The 22804-nt window shown below is 45.9% G+C and overlaps 1 protein-coding gene across 2 annotated transcripts in view; it reads right to left on the reverse strand.

Annotated features, from left to right (window-relative positions):
* Nucleotides 1-22804, reverse strand: part of LOC105469424 (fatty acid desaturase 2) — a 108034-nt gene that overhangs the window by 63585 nt on the left and 21645 nt on the right. The gene's annotated exons all lie outside the window — the stretch shown is intronic.

Raw genomic sequence — 22804 nt, forward strand, 5'->3', positions numbered from 1 at the left:
AGCAGCCCTCACTCTCAGTGCCTCTTCGGCCTCCGGCCTCGGCATCCACTCTGGCGGCACTTGAGGAGCCCTTCAGCCCGCCGCGACACTGTGGGAGCCCCTCTCTGGGCTGGCTGAGGCCAGAGCCTCCTCTCTCTGTTTGTGGGGAGATGTGGAGGGAGAGGCGCGGGCGGGCCGCGCACACCTAGCGGCTGGCTGGCACCACCGGCCCAGGGCAGTAAGGGGCTTAGCACCAGGGCCAGCAGCTGCGGAGGTTGCACCGGGTCCCCCAGCAGCGCCGGCCCGCCGGTGGCGCCGCACTCAAATTCTCCCTGGGCCTTAGCTGCCTCCCGGCCGGGCAGGGTTGGGAATCTGCAGCCTGCCATGTCTGAGCTCCTCCCACTGCGATGGGCTCCCCGGCGGCCTGAGCCTCCCCAACGGGCGCCGCCCCCTGCTCCGTGGCGCCTGGTCCCATCAACAGCCCCAGGGCTGAGGCGTGCAGGCGGGGCTCGGGACTGGAGCAGCTCTGCCTGCAGCCCCGGTGCAGGATCCACTGGGTGAAGCCAGCTGGGCTCCTGAACTGGATGGGGACTTGGAGAACTTTTATATCTAGCCAGAGGATTATATGTGCACCAATCAGCACTCTGTGTCTAGTTCAGGGTTTGTAAATACACCAATCAGCACTCTGTGTCTAGCTCAGGGTGTGTGAATACACCAATTGGTATTCTGTATCTACCTAACCTATTGGAGACTTGGAAGACTAGCACTCTGTGACTCTGTGTCTAGCTCAATGATTGTAAATGCACCAATCAGCATTCTGTGTCTAGCTCAGGGTTTGTAAATACACCAATCAGCACTCTGTGTCTAGCTCAAGGTTTGTAAATACACCAATTGGTACTCTGTATCTAGCTAACTCTGTATCTAGCTAACTAGCACTCTGTGACTCTGTCTCTAGCTCAAGGATTGTAAACACACCAATCAGCACTCTGTCAAAACGGACCAATCAGCTGTCTGTAAAATAGACCAATCAGCTCTCTGTATAATGGACCAATCAGCAGGATGTGGGTGGGGCCGAGAGTCAGCCAGCGGCCCTTGGGTTCCATTCTGCATTGTAGAAGGGTTATTCTTTGGCTCTTTGCAATAAATCATGCTGCTGCTCAGTCTTCAGGTCTATGCTGCGTTTATGAGCTGTAACACTCACCACGAAGGTCTGCCCCTTCAGTCCTGACAGAGAGACCATGAACCCACCAGAAGGAAGAAGCTCCAGATACATCTGAACATCTGAAGGAACAAACTCTGGACACACCATCTTTAAGAACTGTAACACTCACTGCGATGGTCCACAGCTTCATTCTTTTAAGTCACTGAGACCAAGTACCCACCAATTCCAGACGCATTACCCTGCAAAGCACACACAGAACTCACTCGGACCTCCGGTAGGGGGTTAGGCTGCTTGTTCATTCCCTAGCCTTCTAATTATTGTTTGTTTTTAAGGTATCACTGTCCATCTCTGTTTCATTTATGGCTCCATAGAACAGGCAATAGGAATGAATTACAAATAGTAAAATACACCATCTCAGCTGCCTGTAGGCCTGCTTATCAGGAAGCCGAGGCTGGAGGATCGTTTGAGCCAGGAGTTCAAGTCCAACCTGGACAACATATTGAGAACCCTCTTTAAAAAAAAGAAGTAGTTTGGTTGGGTGCGGTGGCTCAAGCCTGTAATCCCAGCAAATCACGAGGTCAGGAGATTGAGATTATCCTGGCTAACATGGTGAAACCTCGTCTCTACTAAAAATACACACACACACACACACACACACACACACACAAGCCGGGCGTGGTGGGAGGCGCCTGTAATCCCAGCTACTCAGGAGGCTGACACAGGAGAATGTCGTGAACCCGGGAGGCGGAGCTTGCAGTGAGCTGAGATCACGCCACTGCACTCCAGCCTGGTCAACAGAGCGAGAATTCGTCTCAAAAAAAAAAAAAAATTGGAAGAAGTTTTATAAACAACAAAATGAAGGCCTCCAGGTGGCTCTGACGCCCAGGCAGGGTGGAAATAATGGCAGGGTCCCATCGCCATTGTCCCCCAGCCTGCCTCCCAGCGCCACCGCCACCGCAGCTTCTACTTTCCACAGCCTCCAGTGTGTGCCTCACTACCCAGCCCTCTGTCCCCCAATTCCTGAAGCCCAGGCCCCCTTTGGGGCAGGCTGCCTCATCGTCTGTTTTCTGATATGTCTGCTTGGACAGCATGATCATTCAGTCTGCAGTGCTGGCCTTCCCTCGCTTAGAGAAGGCAGAAGCCATGCTGGGCCACAAAGGCTCTCCAGGGTGTCAGTCATCCTCCACATCTACATCTGCCTGGGCATAGTCTGCAGAGCCGCAGAGGCTGGTCAGCCCTCCCTAAGCCCCAGGCCTGGTTAGCCACCACCACGAAGGACCAAGGGCCAAGGACCAGCAGGAGCAGTGGAAGCAGCTCCCACAGTCATCTGGAAACCCCAGGGCTATGGTTGAGATGGGGCTCCCAGAAGGCCATGGCCTCTGCTAGGAGAACAAAGTGCCACCTCTCAGCTATGGTTAGGAGGACAAGGAGAGAAGGCACGAAGAGGTTGGGGTTAATGTCACCCCACTGCCAAGGGCACAGGACCTGGGCTCTGTGATGCTAGATCCTGAGAGCCCCCCCAAACAGCCAAAATGGCTGCAAAGCATACTGAATGTCCTAGGGGCACATACAGCGCTAGGCTCAGTGCCACCTCTGCCTCCTCCGGTCCACAAGTAGATGCAAACGCACTGCAGGGCCAGCCCTAAGGCAGAGATACCTGTGCCCTCAGGTGTTCACAGTCCTCAAAGAAGATAAGATCCTTGTAAAACTAGGAGCAAGAGCCATCAGGCTACAGGAGCTTGGGGCAGGCACTGCAGAGGAGGGCAGGAGGCCAGAGATGACAATCAAATTGGCTCTTTGAGGATGAGGACAATACTGCTAGCTAAAAGGGTGGGGAGAGAAGGCAGCATTCTAGACAGAGGGTATGTCATGGGCAAGTCACAGAAAACATCGTGGGACCCCAAAATCCTCATGGACAGTAGCCTGTTGTAGAGAACACCCTGAAATTCCTTCACTTGTCCAAGAATCCTACCCTAAGCCCTCACCACGTGGAAAGCTCTACCCTAGGTGATCAGGGGTATGGATCCAAGAAGAAACTCATCTCTGCCCTAAAGGACATCCGGTCTGCAGGAGAAACAAAAGGGAAATAGTAGCTGAGGATTATGGAGTTTTATCTATCAATGGAAATTTCCAGATGACTTGGCCTGAATTTTTTTTTTTTTTTGTAAACATAAGAGAAAGAAGAGGTGGAGCGGTATGTCCAAGACAAAAATCGTGCTGGTAGGAGGGCCTGAATGAGACTCAGGTCTTGAGATTTCCATTTCTTTTTCTTTTTCTTTTTTCTTTTTTTTTTTTTTGAGACAGAGTCTCACTCTTGTCGCCCGGGCTGGAGTGTAGTGGCACAATCTTGGCTCACTGCAACCTCCACCTCCCAGGTTCAAGCGATTCCCTGCCTCAGCATCCCAAGTAGCTGGGATTATAGGCACATGCTGCCATGCCCAGCTAATTTTTGTATTTTTAGTAGAGACATGGTTTGACTATGTTGGTCAGGAGTTGGGCCAGGCTGGTTTCGAACTCCTGACCTCAGGTGATCCGCCCACCTCGGCTTCCCAAAGTGCTGGGATTACAGGCGTGATCCACGGCGCCCGGCCCAGATTTCCATTTCACGCTCCTTTCCCTGTACCAGGCATGGCAGACACCACAGAAGAAAAGTTTAACTGGCTGTGGGAACTGGGAGGACAGTGGGAAGACTTCTGGTTGGGTGGTGTCTGAGCGAGGCACCCCGGAGCTGGACGTCAAAGGCGGGAAGGCCATACTGTATGTGCTCAGGAAATGTGTCCCGCGGCCATGAGACAAAGGGGATAGAAGGGGCCCACTGGAGCTAGGCATGGGAGGACCTTCCAGGGAGTTGATACTTTGTTTCTGAGCAATGAGGACGTGAAGAGGCATTGGAGGGTGTTGTGGGATTTGAGCTGTGTTTTTGAGATCATCTGGGGCACGTGGGGCGTGGGGTGATGGAAAGGGCAGAGACCTGAAGGAGAGGACCAAACAACTGTGGCTGCAAGGCTGAGGAAAAGATGACAAACACAAGGATGCTAGTGACTTTGAGGTGACAGAAACAACAAGACTGAAGGACTGAGGAGTGGGAAGGAACAGCTGGGACCAGCTAATCATTGTCCAGGAAGAGCACACAATGTAACACAGGACTCCTTGACTGCCACCTGCCTGCCATCACTAGTCCTCCCACAACACCCTCCAATGCCTCTTCACTTCCTCATTGCTCAGAAATAAAGTATCAACTCCCTGGAAGGTCCTCCCAGGCCTGGCTCCAGTGGGCCCCTTCTGTCCCCTCTGTCTGGTGTCTGCCACGCCTGGAACAGGGGAAGGAGCGTGAAATGGAAATCTGGGCAGGGCACAGTGGCTCAGGCCTGTAATTTCAGCACTTTGAGAAGCCAAGGCAGACAGACCACCTGAGGTCAGGAGTTCGAGACCAGCCTGGCCAACACAGTGAAATCACATTCCTACTAAAAATACAAAAATTAGCCAGGCATGGTGGTGCACGCCTGTAATCCCAGCTATTCGGGAGGCTGAGGCAGGAGAATTGCTTGAACCCGGGAGGCAGAGGTTACAGTGAGCTGAGATCGTGCCACCGCACTCCAGCCTGGGCAACAAAGGTGCACTCCACGTTTCTAGGCTTATGTCCCAGTGTTCCTGTGTGTATATACTGCTCCAACCAGAATTGACTCTGGTTTGAGCGCCATTTAATGGTATCAAGCCTCTGTTGCAGCTACACAACTACTCAACTCTGCCAGTTTAGCATGCAAGCAGCCATAGACAATAAATACACAAATGAGTATGGCTGGGTTTTAATAAAGCTTTATTATCAGAAACAAATAAGGGGCCATATTGGGGCTGTGGGCTATGGTTTGCAAACTTGATCTAGGGGTCTGCACCTCTATGTGACTTTCTGTTGACTACTGATTAAAGACTTCTGGGTCTGTGAAACTCCATGTTAACTTGTAGATTTTTGTCAGGCAGAGTGAAAATAATTTATCTCAGGTAGGAAAGATCATTCCAAAGGATTTTTGTCCTAGAGGACAATGCCAGTTTTGTATCTGACCTATCAATTTTATTCTAACATTCATTTTTTTAAATCTCTATACTTTCTTCCTCAAATTCTCCCTAGCGCCATCTTTATACCTGCTGAGTCCCTCGTTAATGAGTTAAATAAACCTCTAACCTATGTTATTTCTTTAAAAAAAAAAAAAAAACCTGGCCAGCCACAGTGGCTCACATTTGTAATCCCAACATTTTTGGAGGCCAAGGCAGGAGAATCGCTTGAGCCCAGAAGTTCAAGACAAGCCTGGGCAACAAAGTGAGACCCCCATCTCTACCGAAAAAAAAAAAATTAGGTGGGCATGGTACATACCTATAGTCCTAGCTACTCAGGAGGCTGAGGCAGGAGGATTGCTCCACAGTGGGGCGAACACCCCCATAAGGCAGTGTCAACCGCACTGTGCTGAAGAGCACGCTGTGGTGTGGAGGGAGAGTGGTTTACCCAGCACTCAACATGTTGCACGCAGGGCTGGGGCTTGAACTCTGTGGCCTGGGTTTTTATGACACTTTGGCCCAGGCCTTTCACTTCCGCCCACTCCTTTTATGTGAGCCCCAGGGGCTCTGCCAGAGACCCAGAGGCTATGCTGGATGCTACCAGGCTGATGACGCAAATGGAACAGTCTTAAACTGTTTACGGTCTGCTTCCAATGATGTTATGATGTGTCTGGTTGTAGGAAGGGCTTGCTATGAGTCATTTGCAGCTGCTGGTCTCTGGCATTCCAGGCTGCGCCCAGAGTGTGCACACGGAGCGCTGAGCATTTAAGGCTATCTCAGTCTGTTCGCTTGGGGATTGCTGCCTCTCTGCCTTAGGACATTGATTTGCTGGCCCTGGTGGTGCCACAGGCTGAGTTCCGCAGGGGCACTGTCCTGCTGTGACAGGGGCATGTTGGTTTGTTCCTTGGCTTCTCACTAATTAGGACTGATTCTAAAAAACTCAAAATCCTCCTCTCGGCAGGCATGAACCCTGGGACCCTGGCCTGAGCCAGTGAGCCTCTCTGCAGCCACAAGGATGTGAGCTTATTCCCCCAGTCACTCATTGAGCTATAGGGCCGCATCAAGAAGCACAGGTAAACAGCCAGGGAGGTTCCTGAAATGCCTGCCTTGAAACAAGCTGCCCAGCCGTGCTCTGGGTTATGGGGATTAAGCAAGGTAAACTTTCTGCAGTCTTGAGGCTCTTCAGGTCAGCCTCTGGCTGCTGCCCCTTCCAGAGAGGGATGAGGTTGTCAGGCGCATGTGCTTTTCACCATCCCACATCACTAGAGCTCCTTCTGTCATGTCATTCATGGCCAAGACAAATCCCTGCAGATCTTTCTGTTTCCTTAACAAACAAATCATGAGCCAGCAGCTCCACTGCTAGGTGTAACCACAAGAGAAACGAGTGCATCTGCCCACCAAAAACACGTGCAAGATCCATCAGGGGAGCTTCACTCATAACAGTCCTAAATTGGAAGCACGCCAAATGTCCATTAGTAGTAAGAAAGGATAAGCATATTCAAACAATGAAATACTACTCAGCAGCAAAAAAGAACAAGTTACATGCAACAGCTTGGAGGACTCTCACAGACTCTATGATAAGCAAAGACGGTAGACATAAAATACCCCCTGTGTATGATTCCATTTAGATGAAGTTCAAGAACAGGCAAAACTACTCGATGGTGCTACAAGTCAGAAGAGTAGTTACCTTGAGGCAGGGTCAGGGAGGTACTGTATGGGAAGGGGAATAGGGAATTTTCAGGGTGTTGGAAACATTCTTGGCCTGAGTGGTGGTTGCATAAGGTTTGAGTGTGTGCATACAGGTGTGTAAAAATTCTTCAAGTTGTACACTTGAGATTTGTGCACTATACTGTATGCATGTTATGCCTCAATAAAAAACTGACCAAACACATTCAAAATTTGTCCTTTGAAATATACATTCCTGGCCAGGTGCAGCAGCTTATGCCTGTAACCCCAACACTTTGGGAGGCCAAGGTAGGAGGGTTGCTTGACCACAGGAGTTCAAGACTGGCCTGGGCAACACAGAGAGACCCCATCTCTACAAAAAATATGAAAGTTAGCAGGGCGGGTCGGGCACGGTGGCTTACACCTGTAATCCTAGCACTTTGGGAGGCCAAGGCAGGTGGATCACCTGAGGTCAGGAGTTTGAGACCAGCCTGGCCAACATGGTGAAACCCTGTCTCTCCTAAAAATACAAAAATTCGCTGGGTGTGGTGGCACGCACCTGTAGTCCCAGCTATTTGGGAGGCTGAGGCAGGAGAATCACTTGAACCTGGGAGGTGGAGGTTGCAGTGAACCAAGATCGCCCCACTGCACTCCAGCCTGGGCGACAGAGTGAGACTCCATCTCAAAAAAAAAAAAAAAAAAAATGTTAGCCAGGCATGGTGGCAGATGCTTGTGGTGGCATATGCTTGTGGTGGCACATGCTTGTGGTCCCAGCTACTCAGAAGGCTGAGGTGGGAGGACCACTTGAGCCCAGAAGGCCAAGGCTCTAGTGAGCTATGATTGCACTACTGCATTCTGGCCTGGGCAACAGAATGAGACCCTGTCTTTAAAAAAAAAAAAAAAAAAAAAAAGTTATACATTCCTACTCTCTTTTCCAACCAGCTGAAGCATCCCAGGAATACTTGCTGTCTCCGTCAGCTGGCTACTGGATTAGCTGCTTCCATAAGTGGCTCTTCAGAGGTTTCAGCTCTGAAGTGTGGAACACTGTGATCTGCTGCCCCCAGGACCTGCCTACATAAGCAGCTTCTTCTCTTCGCCATTTGTCTCCTAACCCTTTATGTTCCTGTATTAGTTCGTTCTCACGATGTTAATAAAGACATACCCAAGACTGGGTAATTTATAAAGAAAAGAGGTTTAATTGACTCACAGTTCCGTGTGGCTGGGGAAGCCTCAGGAAACTTACAATCATGGCAGAAGGCACCTCCTCACAGGATGTCGAGAGAATGAGAGCCAAGCAAAGGGGAAGTCCCTTATAAAACCATCAGATCTTATGAGAACTTACTATTATGAGACTAGCAGGGGGAAAACTGCCCCCCTTGATTCAGTTACCTCCCACCAGATCCCTCCCATGACATGTGGAGATTATGGGAACTACAATTCAAGATGAGATTTGGGCAGGGACACAGCCGCACCATATCAGTTCCTATATAAAGTGTCCCCAGGGGCAAAAACAGAAGAAAAAGAGGGATCCTGAGCAAGGATGTGGGATGTGGGGAGGCCTTAGGAAGGAGTGAAAATTTGAGCAGGGCTATGGTGGAAAAAGACCTGGAAGGGGCACGCTAGATTGGTAACTGTGGTCGTCTCTGCAGAGAAAATGGTGAGGGGGGTGTTCACAATTTACATATTTCTGCAATAGCTGAAGGTATTAAATGAATATGAATTTATGACTTCTGCATTTAAAAATAATAGCACATATTCATAACCTCATATAGTCCAACCTCCTCCATTTGCCAGTGGCAAGGTTGAGGGCAGAGATGAGAGGAATGCTTTGCCTGAGATGATGTGACTGTCCCATTGTGGGCCAGGGCTGGTCTCATGTCTCTGCCGACCAGGATCTTGTTCTTCGGAACTTGTTTTATACAGGAGCCAGCCTGGAATTACAGCTGACTGCTTTTGGTTGTACCCCTTGGTGACAAGCTGATTACATTAGCCTTGTTCAAACTGGAAAAGGTCAGCAATTCCTCTTCACTGTGATTGATACGCATATCAGTCTTTCCTGCCCACAGAGCCTCAGCCAGCACTGAGGGCTTGCGGTACTCAATATGACAACATGAGACCCCACATTGTCTAGCATGGGACTAAGCACACACTCAAGAGCAAAGGAGGTGTGGCAGTGGGTATGTGACCATGAAATCCACTGGCCCTATCTCACAGGGCTCCACTTAGATGCTGACAGCCTGGCAGAGTGATGGAATAACCTTTTGAAGGCACCAACATGGAGACCATAGCTTTCAAGGATGAGGTGGCATCTTCCAGGATGCAGTATTCACCCTGAGACAATGACTTTTATAAGATACCATGTCCTCAGTAGGTAGAATCCATGCCTGTCTCTAAGAACCAAAGGGCAGAAGTATGTATGAGAGGCCCTGCTCGCCATTACTCCTGGTGGCAGGGTTAATTGCCCTCTGATCATCATGAACAGGTAGGATTTCTGTTATACAATAAGGGCAGGGAAGAATATGTCTGGCATCTAAGTAATCCATGGAGGGCATCTTTTCATAGCCAGTTGTCTGTGTCAGCTTTATTGAGATAAAACTGACATACAATAAACTTCCCTATTAATAAGTGACCAATTTAATACGTTTTGGCAAACACATAGAAGCAATATAACCACTCCCACAATCATATTACAGAATATTTCTCTCTCTCATTGTGTCATTTCTTTCTCTCTCAAAAAAAAAAAACAAAAAAAAAAAACCTAACCCAGGAGCCACATTGCATTTAGTCATCATGTCTCCTTAGGCTCCTCTGGTATGTGACAGTTTCTCAAACTTTCCTTATATTTTTAAGTAGTTTTTTAATTTTTATGTGGGTACACAGTAGGTGTATATATTTTGGGGTACATGAGATATTTTGACCATATTACAGAACATTTCTGTAATATGATTGTGGGAGTGGTTACATTACTTCCCAGAAAGTCTCTTGTGCCCCTTTGCAGTAAAATTTCTTTTCCTACACCATAGTCCCTGGCAACTGCTGAGGTGCTTTTCCTGTCATTATAGTTTTGCCTTTCCTAGAGTGCATTAGAAGTGGACTCACACAGCATGTAGTTTTAGGTGTCTGGCCTTTTTCATTTAGCTTAATGCTTTCGAGATTCATCCATGCTGTTGCATGTAGCAGTAGTTTTTTCCTTTTTACTGCTGCATAGTATTCCATTTTATGGATATACCACAATTTGTTTCTCCATTCACCAGTTGATGGACATTTGAGTTGTTTCCAGTTTTCAGCTATTATGAATAAAACTGCTATGCACATTACAAGTCTTTGACCAAATATTTCCTTATCTCTTGGGTAAATGCCTAGGAGTGGAATTGCTGGCTCACATAGTAAGTGTATGCCTAACTTTAAAAGAAACTCCAAACTATTTTCCAAAGCAGCTGGACCATTTTGGGTTCCCACCAACAATGCATAAGAGTTCCCAGTTGCTCAATAGCCTTGCCAATACTTGGTGTTTTCAGTGTTTTAAATTTTAGTCATTCTATTGGGTGCAGTGGTACCTTGCAGTGATCTCATTGTGGTTTTAATTTGAATTTCACTAATGACTAATGATGTTGTGATATACGGTTATAGAGGTAGATATATATAAAATACTTAGTGAAGTGCCTTATTTGCCACCCATATATGTTGAGGAAGTGACTATTGAAATATTGTGCCACCTTTTATTGGGTTTTTGCTTTCCTATAAGTGGGTTGTCAGAGGTCTTTACATATTATGTGTACAAGCCCTTTGATGGATTTTTGTTTCACAAATATTTTTTCTCAGTCTGTGGCTTGACTTATTTTATTATTTTATTATCTGCGGAAGAAAACATTTTTAATTTTAATGAAATGCAATTTATTAATTTTTTCTTTTAGAGTTTTTGCTACTTTTGTGTATTCAAGAAATCTTTCCCTAACTCAAGGCCACTATGATTTTTTTCTTATGTTTTGTTCCAGGATTTTATCATTTTAGCTTCTAAATTTCTTACATTTAGGTTTATGATTCTTTCAGAGTTATTTTTATATGGGAATTATTTCTTCTTCTAATTTTGGAAGATTTATGTAGAACTGATGCTATTTTTTCCTTAAATGTTTGGTAGAATTCACCAGAGAAGCCATTTGGACCCAGAGTTTTCTTTGTGGGATTTTTTGTTTGTTTGTTTTTTAAGTTTATACTTTGTTGAGCTTTCCCTAGTTTCAACCTAGTGTCCATTTTCTGCTCCAGAATCTAACCCAGGAGCCACATTGCATTTAGTCATCATGTCTCCTTAGGTTCCTCTTGTCTGTGACAGTTTCTCAAACTTTCCTTATATTTTTAAATAATGTTTTATTTTTATGTGGGCACATGATAGGTATATATATTTTGGGGTACATGAGATGTTTTGATACAGGCATCCAATGCATAATAATCACATCCTGGAGAATGGGGTATCTATCCCCTCAAGCATTTATTCTTTGTGTTACAGACAATCTAATTATATACTCTCTTAGTTATTTTTAAATGTTCAAGTAAATCATTATTAACTATAGTCACCCTATTGTGCTATCAAATACTAGGTCTTATTCATTCATTCTTACTATTGTTTTGTACCCATTAACTGTCCCTAACTCCCCTCCACCCCCACCCGCAACTACCCTTCCTTGCCTCTGCTAACCATCCTTCTCCGCTCTATCTCCACGGGTTCAACTGTTTTGATTTTTAGATCCAACAAATAAGAGAGCATGCAATGGTTGTCTTTCTGTGCCTGGCTTATTTCACTTAATATAATGACCTCCAGTTCCATCCAGGTTGTTGCAAATGACAGGATCTCATTCTTTTTTGAAGGTACCAGCACGGAGACCATGGCTTTCAAGGATGAGGTGCCCTCTTCCAAGGTGCAGTATTCACCCTAAGAAAATGACTTTTTTAAGAGATTAATGTGGCTGAATAGTGCTCTATTGTGTGTATGTACCACATTTTCTTTATTCATTCATCTGTTGATGGACACTTAGGTTGCTCCCAAATCTTGGCTACTGTGAACAGAGGGGCAACAAATACGGGAGTGCAGATATCTCCTTAATATACTGATTTCCTTTCTCTTGGGTATACGCCTACCAATGGGATTGCTGGATCATATGGTAGCTCTATTTTTAGTTTTTGAGGAACCTCCAAACTGTTCTCCATAGTGGTTGTAAACTTTCCTTGTTTTTGATGACCTTGGCAGTTTTGAGAACTACTGGTTTGATAATTGTCAGATATCCCTCAATTGGGATTTATGTGATGTTTTTCTCATGATTAGATCCGGGCTATGACTTCTGGAGAGGAAGACCACATATAGATCAGTTATGGCAATAATTAGCAATGGCTTAAGTTTCTCCAATAAAAAGTCAAAGACTCAGACTAAAGATGAGAGTTAAATTATAGGTTGTTTACAGAGACTCACTAAAAACAAAATGACCCCAAACAGTTAAAAGTTAAGGCTATGGCAAATGCACACACAAAAGCAGCAAAAATTAATGTCAGATAAAGTAGAAACCTCTATTAAATGTCAAAGACACTGTTCTTTTGTTTTTTCAACTTTTATTTTATGTTTAAGGTTCATGTGCAGGTTTGTTATATAGGTAAATGCATGTCATGGGGGTTTATTGTTTCATATTCCAGGTACTAAACCTAGTACCTAATAGTTATTTTTTCCTGCTCTACCCCCTCCTCCCACCCTCTACCCTCGATTAGGCCCTAGTATCTGTTGTTCTCTTCTTTGTGTCCAATAGTTCTTATCATTTAGCTTCCACTTATAAATGAGAACATGTGGTATTTGGTTTTCTGTTCCTGGGTTAGTTTGCTAAGGATTATGGCCTCCAGTGCCATCCACGTTCCCATGAAAGACATTATCTTATTCTTCCTTATGGCTGCATAATATTCCATGGTGTATATGTACCACATTTTCTTCATCCAGTCTTTCATTGATGGGGATTTAGGTTGATTCCATGTCTTTACAATTGTGAATAGTGCTGCAATAAACATTCATGTGCATGTGTCTTTTTGGTAGAATGATATATATTCCTCTGGGTATATACCCAGTAATGGGATTGCTGAGTCGAATGGTAGTCTGTTTTTAGTTCTTTAAGGAATCACCACACTGCCTTCCACAATGGTCGAACTAATTAACACTCCTACCAACAGTGTATAAGTGTTCCCTTTTCTCCATAACCTCGCCAGCAACTGTTATTTTTTGACTTTTTAATAATAGTCATTCTGACTGGCTTGAGATTGTATCTCATTGTGGTTTTCATTTGCATTTCTCTAAAGATCAGTGATATCGAACTTTTTTTCATATGCTTATTGGCCACATGTAGGTCTTCGTTTTATATGTGTCTGTTTATTTCCTTTGCCCACTTTTTAATGGGGTTGTTTGGTTTCCCTTTTTTTTTTTTTTTTTTGGAAATTTGTTCAAGTTCCTTATAGATGCTGGATATTAGACCTCTGTCAGATGCACAGTTTGAAAATATTTTCTCTAATTCTGTAGGCTGTCTGTTTATGTTGTTGACAATTTCTTTTACTGTGCCAAAGCCGTTAAGTTTAATTAGATTCCATTTATCAATTTCTGCTTTTGTTGCAATTGATTTTGGTGTCTTCATTATGAAATCTTTGTTCATTCCTGTGTCCAGGACGGTATTGCCTACGTTGTCTTCCAGGGTTTTTATGGTTCTAGGTTTTACATTTAAGTCTTTAATCCATCTCTTCCATGCCACTGCTCTTACTAAGGTCATCCTCATGGCCCCCAGTAACCTGGCCTCTGTCCACAGCCTCTCAGAAGCTTTTTGTTGTTGTTGTTTTGAGACAGAGTCTCGCTCTGTTGCCCAGGCTGGAGTGCAATGGTGTGGTCTCACTCACTGCAACCTCCACCTCCCAGGTTCAAGTGATTCTCCTGCCTCAGCCTCCCAAGTAGCTGGGATTACAGGCACGGACCACTATGGTTAGCTAATTTTTAATTTTTTTAGTAGAGACAGGGTATCATCATGTTGGCCAGGCAGGTCTCAAACTCCTGACCTCAAGTGATCCATCTACCTTGCCTCCCAAAGTGCTGGGATTACAGGCGTAAGCCACCGTACCCGGCCTCTCAGAAGCTTTTGACAGTTGCACACTTTCTCCTTCTTGAACCACACTTTTGCCCTGGCGGCCATGAGCCTGTCTTCTCCTGTTCCCTCTCCCATCCCGGATGCTCTTTCCAGGCTCCCTGGCCACTTCCTTTCCACTGCCCAGCACCCCGCTATGGACGTTCCTCAGGGCCCTTTCCCAGGACTCCCTTCTCACTCTCCCCAAGCGGCTTCCATCACCACCTAAGGGCCCAGGTCTCCCCAGACCTGAGTCTCTCCAGAGCTCTCTCTCCAGCGGCTGAGTGGACAGCTTTGCCAGTGTCATACACATTTCTCAGACTCAGAACACACAAACCTAAGCTCCTGTTCCCTCCACCTGCCCCTGCACCCCTCCTTCTTTCTCTTGGCCAGTGGTACCACTGTTTGCCCAAAACAGCAATCGCTTTTGGTTTCCCGTTGCCTCACCATGTTCAATCCACATAAGGCCGGTCTATCAATTTGATGCCACCCCACCCCGACCACACTGCATGGCAAGCCCGCTCATGCCCCTTTGCTGCTTAAAATGGGTCCAGGTTCTCACTCCCTTAGAATATCTAAGTCCAAACCGCTGACCATGGCCTCCACGCCCAGGCCCCTATCTGCATGTCTAGCTTCCTTCTTACCACTCCCCATCTCACCTCCAGCCCTCTCTACTACACATGCTATCCCAGAGCCTTCCCTCTAGGTTCTCCAGGGTCCTCCCCTTCTCCCACCCTCGCGGTCCTGTGCCCCATCCTGCTTTCCAGAAGATGGGAAAACTGCCAGGACAAGCGCTGAGTCCCATGCACCCCTAGATGGACAAAAAAGACCCACATTTCTCCAGAAGTTCATCGACACAGCAAAGAGCGAAAGAGAGAGGGAAGAGAGAGACAGGAAAAGAGAGAGAGAAAGAACAAAAGACAGGGAGAGAGAGAGACCTCCTCCATGGCAGGAAATCCAGGGCTATTCATTCATGGAGGTAGGCAAACAGAGACCCACTGGGCATCAGGGCTCCCGGCTCCCCTTCCCTTGTGGGGGTGAGCTCCAGAGATGGACCCAAGGCTTGGGAAGTGGTTCCTCAGTCACTGATGACACCCACCCTGCAGACCTTGTTTATTCTGTAAGGCAAGGATCTGCTGCCTTTCAGGGAGACTAATGGGGGTGCCTTGCTTAGTCTTCTGGTTAAGAGCCATCAGTGGGCTGTGGGCCTACCTGCCAAAAAATAGTGGGGAAGTTATTATAGAATTTTGACAAGATTTCAAGAAACCGCAATGAAAGGGGGAACTCCAAAACTCACACTGGAAGTTCCTCACCCTGGATCTAGCCAAGTGGATCCACTTCCTCTTCCCTGACCCCTAAGAAACCTAGGTCTGCTCTCCCTGAACCTATGAAATCCAGCAAACCCTGTCCTCTGAATAAGTCACAGCTCCTCTGAGTCCTGGATCCCTGAGAACTACATTCTATTTATTTATTTATTTATTTATTTAGAGATAGGGTCTCACTCTTGTTACCCAGGCTGGAGTGCAGTGGTGCAATCATGACTCACTGCATCCTTAGCCTCCTGGCTCAAGCCATCCTCCCACCTCAGCCTCCCCAGTAGCTGGGACCACAGGTACACACCACTACACCTGGCTAATTTTTTTTTTTTTTTTTTTTTGTAGAGGTGAGGTTTTGCCATGTTGCCCAGGCTGGTCTTGAACTCCTGGGCTCAGGAGATCCTCCCGCATCAGCCTCCCAGAGTGCTGGAATTACAGGCGTAAGCCACTGCACCCAACCTCAAGAACTACATTCTTTTTTTTTTTTTTTTTTTGAGGCAGAGTCTTCACTCTGTCGCCCAGGCTGGAGTGCAGTGGCGCGATCTCGGCTCACTGCAAGCTCCGCCTCCCGGAGAACTACATTCTTGAGACTCTACCAGCATTAGAGGAACAGGCTCCATCTCACTCCAACTCCAGGAGCCCTCCCCTTATTAGGACTCACATTAGCAGGTCGGGTTGTGTCTCACTGGCCATTGGGACTAGAAACAACTCCCTTGTCTGGATGCAAGAAGCCAGATTCCATCATGCCCAGGAGTTCAAGAGGCCCACAGTCCCTCCCCCTGACTCAGCTATGCCCAGAAAAGCCTTGGAAAACAGCCAGTTCTGTATTCACCCTGAGACACCTGGGTTTGCTAAGACTTAGCTAGCTGCTAGGTCTTCTGGGAAGTTGCTCACTTGCCAGGGACCCCAAAGCCCTTGTCAGTTTATTCTTCCAGCCTGGAAGCCTGGAAGCCTGGGACCAGATTGTCCTTAACCTTCAGAATCCACTTACAGCATTCATAGGAGTTCCAGAAAAGCTTGGAAGGAAGTGACATTAGCCCAACTTGAGACTTGGAGAGATTAAGAGACTGCTCCAGGATCACGCAGGTAAGTTTCAAGGCTGGCTTTTGATCCTGGCCCTGTCTGCCCCAAAGCCTATGCATGCTCTTTGCCCCATGCCTCAAAGCCCTTTAGAGAAGATATTCTTAGTGCCAACTCTGGCACTTAGAAACCTTATGTGGAAAAAAAAAAAAAAAAAAAAAAAAAAAGGACTTCTCCCAGGGGCTGGGGAAGATGGGGAACGACTGCCTCTGGGTACAAGATTTCCTTTCAGGGTGATAAAAATGTTTTGGAACTAGATAGAGGCATTGTTGCACAACATTGTGAATGTCCTAAACACCATGAACTGTGCACTTTAAAAATGGTTAATTTTCTGTTGCAGGAATTTTTATCTCAATTTAAAGAAGAAATTGTAAATAAAAAGGCTTCTCTTTAACAGGATGGGCATCGTGGCTCCCACCTCTGCTAAGACAGCAAGGGATTTGGCTTTTGAGTACAGATAGCCTTCCTGTTAATTTTCCTCAATAATCAGGCTCTAGACATTTCTGACACATCAATCTGAACCACTTTTCAATACCCTTGTCTGCTAATTCCATTATTTGTCAACACTGAGTCTGTTTCTATTCATCATATTTTCCCTAAGTCTTAGTGTTCCAGAACATCCAGCATGAAGTTCACATATTCTCACACATGACTGAATTCCACAGATTTTATTCAGGGCAAGTGAGAAAAGCGGATTCCATTGTTCTTACAGGCACCAAGGATCAGAAGTCAAAAGTCGGCTTGTGGGTTCAGGCTCAGGGAATAATTCCAGGACAAAACTGCAGAGGTCACCCATTAGACCAGGATTACATAGGCCTTTTGTTGTTGTTGTTGTTATTGTTGTTGTTACACCTTAGCAATATTACTCCTTTTTTTTTTTTTTTTTTTTTTTGAGACGGAGTCTTGCTCTGTCGCCCAAGCTGAAGTGCAGTGGCCGGATCTCAGCTCACTGCAAGCTCCGCCTCCCGGGTTTACGCCATTCTCCTGCCTCAGCCTCCCGAGTAGCTGGGACTACAGGCGCCCGCCACCTCGCCCGGCTAGTTTTTTTTTTGTGTTTTTAGTAGAGACAGGGTTTCACCGTGTTAGCCAGGATGGTCTCGATCTCCTGACCTTGTGATCCGCCCGCCTAGGCCTCCCAAAGTGCTGGGATTACAGGCTTGAGCCACCGCGCCCGGCCTACTCCATTTTTAAAAAAGCTTTCATGAACCACAGTATCTCATTCCTAGAAACCCTTACCTTCTTGCTGAAATGAGAGCATGAGCAGAGGACCAGGGATAAGAGCCAATGTGCCTGGGTCAGGCCAAGGCCTCTGAGCAGAAGGGCAGCCAGCAACACCGTTTCCATCCTTAGCTCATCTTGACTGTCTTAGTCCATTTGGGCTGCTATGACAAAATACTATAGACTGGGTGGCTTCTAAACAACAAACATGTGCTTCTAAGTCCTGATGGCGGGGAAGTCCAAGTCACCATCAGATTCAATGTCGGACAGCCCATTTCCTGGTTCATAGATGATATCTTTTCATTGTAGCCTCATGTGGCGGAAGGGACAGGAAGCTCTCTCTGGCCTCTTTTATGAGAACACTTCCTGTCCTCATAAGGAATGAGGTCCTCATGAGGACCATTCCTGAGGGCTCAGCTCCCAAGACCTAATCACCCCCCTAAAGTCCCCACTTCCAAGTACTATCACCTTGAGGGTTAAGCTTTCAATATAAAAATTTTGGGGGGATACACACATTCAGGCCATAGCACTGAACAAGACACAGGAGAGTCTCAAGTCAGGAGGACTGCACAGAGAACTGCAGGAGGATCTGCTCAAGTCTCTGGCTGAGTGGTGGTATGAACACACACGAGCGGAAATGACTCAAGGCCAGGGGAAGAACCACCAGCCAGCTGGAAACCAAATGATTTCTGGAGCACACATAAAGCCAAGATGGTTCTAGTAGCTGAGTGGAAAGACCTTACAAACACACAGGGCAGTGCCATAGTAGTGGGAATGAGTTAACCCTGGATTAAAGGCTGCTATGGATCCACCATAACAAAGCTTAAAAACAAGTCTCAAAAACATCAATCAGATTCCAAGTCACTTACTGCATGCCAGAACAAAGGCCAACATCATTTAAGTGAATACAACAAATCCATCATCCAACAGTATAAAACTGACACTGTCTGGCAGCCAATCAAGTATTACTACACATGCAAAGAGTCAGCAAGTATGGCTCATATCCTGGGCCATACTTAAAAAACTTTCATGAACCACAGTATCTCATTCCTAGGAACCTCTACCTTCCTGGAGAAAAATTGATGAATAGAAACAGACTCAGTGTTGACAAATAATGGAATTAGCAGACAAGGGTATTGAAAGAGCTATCAAAAATATGCTCCATATTTTCAAGAAGTTAGAGGAAAATGGGAACAAGATGAAAGAAATGAAAGATATGTTTTTAAAGATCCAAATGGAACTTCTAGAATGGAAACTACAACATCTGAGATGAACACTAGATTGGATGGGATAAACAGCAGACTAGACATTGTAGAAGAAAAGATCAGTGAGCTTGAAGGCATAGCAATAGAAACTACCCAAAATGAAGAATGGAAAGAAAAAAGACTGACAAAATATGAACAGATCATCAGTGAACCATTCTAACATACGTGCTATTAGAGTCACAGAAGGAGGGGAGAGAAGAGGGGCAAAATAGAAAAATAGTTGAAGAAATAATCAGGTCACTTTTTGCTGAAAACCCTTCAATAATTTTCCGTGTGCCTTAAAGCAGTGCCCACAGTCCTTACGTTGACCTGCAAGATCCTACTAGCCTCCCTGCTGCCTCTCCAATCTGAGCTCCACCACTCACTCCTTCACCCACTTCACTCCAGCCACGCCAGGCTTCTCTCGACTCTGTGAAATTCCTCCTCTCCTGGGCTTTCCCACATGCTGTTGCCTCTACCAGCAGGCTCTCCTGACTCTCAGTTGACTTATACCCCTCCTTTGGATTTCAGCTAAATACCACTTCCTCAGAGAAGCCCTCCCTGACTTCCCAACCAGACATGGTCCTCTCAGCACCCTTAACACCCACACTTCTCCATGGCAGCATTTGGTACCTTTCAGATGAATCAATTACGGTTTTAATCTCTTCTTCCTTAGAGTCTTGTTCATGGCCATATTCTCAGTGCTTAGCCTAGTGCCCCAGCCCTCCAGCTAGAAAGTGAAAGAGATGAAACTTCTTTTCCTTGGTTTGTCTCTCTCTTAAATTATGTTTGCAGTGGCAAGCAATTACCTGGTGGGACTTCTGCCTCCTCAGTGTGGAGTGGCTGTCTCAATGCAGTCCATGGTAGCCCCTCTTCTATCTGCTGGCAAATACTGTCTTTTCTATGAGCAAATGGGCCAAGGGAGCCCTTGGAGAGGGCCACAGATATCCATCTGTATTAGTAAGAGCTCTCCAGGTAAAATGGAACCAATGGGATTGGGGGAGGGCAGGGGGAGAAAATTGGCTCACAGCATTATAGAGGCTGACGAGTTCAAAGTCTGCAGGGTGATGGCTGGGCGCAGTGGCTCACGCCTGTAATCCCAACACTTTGGGAGGCCAAGACTGGCTGACCACCTGAGGTCAGGAGTTCAAGACCAGCCTGGCTAACATGGTGAAACCCGTTAACTACTAAAAATACAAAAATTAGCCAGGCGTGGTGGCAGGTGCCTGTAATCTCAGCTACTCGGGAGTCTGAGGCAGGAGAATTGCTTGAACCCAGGAGGTGGAGGTTGCAGTGAGCCCAGATCGTGCCACTGCACTCCAGCCTGGGCAATAAGAGCAAAACTCCATCTCAAAAAAAAAAAAAAAGTCTGCAGGGTGGACAGGCTGGAGACCCAGGGAAGGGCTGATGTTGCTGTTCAAGTCTGAGGTCCTGTCTGCTAACAGAATTCCTTCCTGCTCAGGGGAGGTCAGTCTTTGTTCTATTAAGACCTTCAACTGATTGGATGAGGGGTATCTCCTTAATGGAGGGCAATCTGCTTTACTCAAATACCACTAGCCTAAATATTAATTCATCCAAAAAACACCTTTATGGAAACATTCAGAATAATGTTTGACCTGATGTCTTGGGCACTGCGACCCAGCCAAACTGACACACAAAATTAACCCTCATACCATTTAAGAATGGACGCTTCTCTGCACAGTAAAGGAAACTATCATCAGCATGTACAGGCAACATACAGAATAGGAGAACATTTTTGCAATCTACCCATCTGACAAAGGTCTTATATCCAGAATCTACAAGGAATTTAAGCAAATTTACAAGAAAAAAACAAACAACCCCATCAAAAAGTGGGAGAAGGATATGAACAGACACTTCTCAAAAGAAGACAATTTATGAGGCCAACAAACACATGAAAAAAAGCTCATCATCACTGGTCATTAGAGAAATGCAAATCAAAACCACAATGAGATACCATCTCACGCCAGTTAGAATGGCAATTATTAAAAAGTCAAGAAACAACAGATGTTGGCAGGGCTGTGGAGAAATAGGAATGCTTTTATACTGTTGGTGGGAGTGTAAATTAGTTCAACCATTGTGGAAGACAGTGTGGCGATTCCTCAAGGATCTAGAACCAGAAATACTATTTGACCCAGCAATCCCATTACTGGGTATGTACCCAAAGGATTATAAATCATTCTACTATAAAGACTCGTGCACACGTATGTTTATTGCAGCACTATTTACAATAACAAAGGCATGGAACTAACCCAAATGCCCATCAATGATAGACTGGATAAAGAAAATGTGGCATATATACACCATGGAATACTATGCAGCCATAAAAAAGAATGAGTTCATGTCCTTTGCAGGGACATGGTTGAAGGTGGAAGCCATCATTCTCGCAAACTAACACAGGAACGGAAAACCAAACACTGCATGTTCTCACTTATAAGTGAGGGTTGAAAAATGAGAACACATGGACACAGGGAGGGGAACATCACACACCAGGGTCTGTCAGGGATTGGGGAGCAAGGGGAGGGAGAGCATTAGGACAAATACCAAATGCATGCAGGGCTTAAAACCTAGATGATGGGTTGATAGGTGCAGCAAACCACCATGGCACATGTATACCTATGTAACAAACCTGCACGTTCTGCACATGTATCCCAGAACTTAAAGTAAAATTTAAAAAAAAATTAGAGTGAGGACTGCTTTATGTTAGCTTTATACATTCAGAAAAAAAAAAAAGAGAGAGAGAACGAATGCTTCAGACACACCCTGCCCGTGCAACCTCTCCCATTCCCATGAATTCTCCCAAAACACTTTGGGTCTTTGTTATGGAAATTATACTCTACTTGCATCTGTCTCCCTCTATGCAAATGGAGTGAGGGGTCAATATTACTCATTTCTGTGTCCCCAAAGGCTTTTCTTGGTATCTGACTCACAGTAGACACTTGTCTACACAGGCAAACACTTGCTAAGTTGAATGGCATGAATTAACATCAGGGAACATGCTTAGAGGAGCTCTTTCTAAACTCGCCAACCTAAACCCAGGGCTCACATTTACCTGGAGAAGCAAAGGGAAGGCAAAGGAGCCAGGTGAGGCTGGAGAGCTGGGTCCAGACCCCTTACAATGCCTTGTGGAGGCTGAAGCTACTCTGTGGTGGATGCTGATTTGCCATGTTGACTTCTGATTAACCCCATCTCTGGGAAGGCCTCTAAGATTTCCAGTTCCTTGTGTAAGAGCACATACTTTCCATGAATCCTGACCTTAGGTCTAAACCTTAATGTTATTGTACTTTGATTATCTTACACATTCCTTCTGAATCACACGTACTGTTCCCCTGTGGTATATAAGCCCTGGATCTGGGAGGAATGGCACAGGATCCACCATATTGTCTTGCTGCCGCCAGAGACACAAACATGGCTTCTGTTCCTAAGTGTCTATTAAATCTTTCTAAAAGACTGGATCTGTTAGCCTCTTTCTTTGGCCTCTCAGCTCCCTCAGACTTTTGGGGGTAGGCTTGCATAAACCTGCCCACAACAAAACACACCTGCCCAACCAACCCCAACTGGCTTTGGGGCCTTAACAGCTGATGGAGACACTCATTAATCCCTGCTTCACTGATTCCATGATTAAGGACACAAGCCTTCACCATAAGGCAATAGACACAGGGCACGGGCTTTGGAGTCCACATAATAGGAGTTGAATACCAGTGTCTATCTTAAAAAAAAAAAAAAAAAAGACAGAGAAAGACGAATGATACAATGGAACAATGGCTAAGGAATGTAAGTCAAACAGCCAAAAATATGCTTGATTTCATTAGTAATTAAAGAAATATATATTAAGCAGGACACAACTTTTCATCTAAGAGATGAACAGAGATATAAAAGAATGATAATATACAATGTTGGGTGAGCTGTAAGTTGCAAGGAAACAAAAAACCCTGCACA

This window comes from Macaca nemestrina, chromosome 12 (assembly GCF_043159975.1).
Source record: "Macaca nemestrina isolate mMacNem1 chromosome 12, mMacNem.hap1, whole genome shotgun sequence".
NCBI classification, from domain to species: domain Eukaryota; kingdom Metazoa; phylum Chordata; class Mammalia; order Primates; family Cercopithecidae; genus Macaca; species Macaca nemestrina.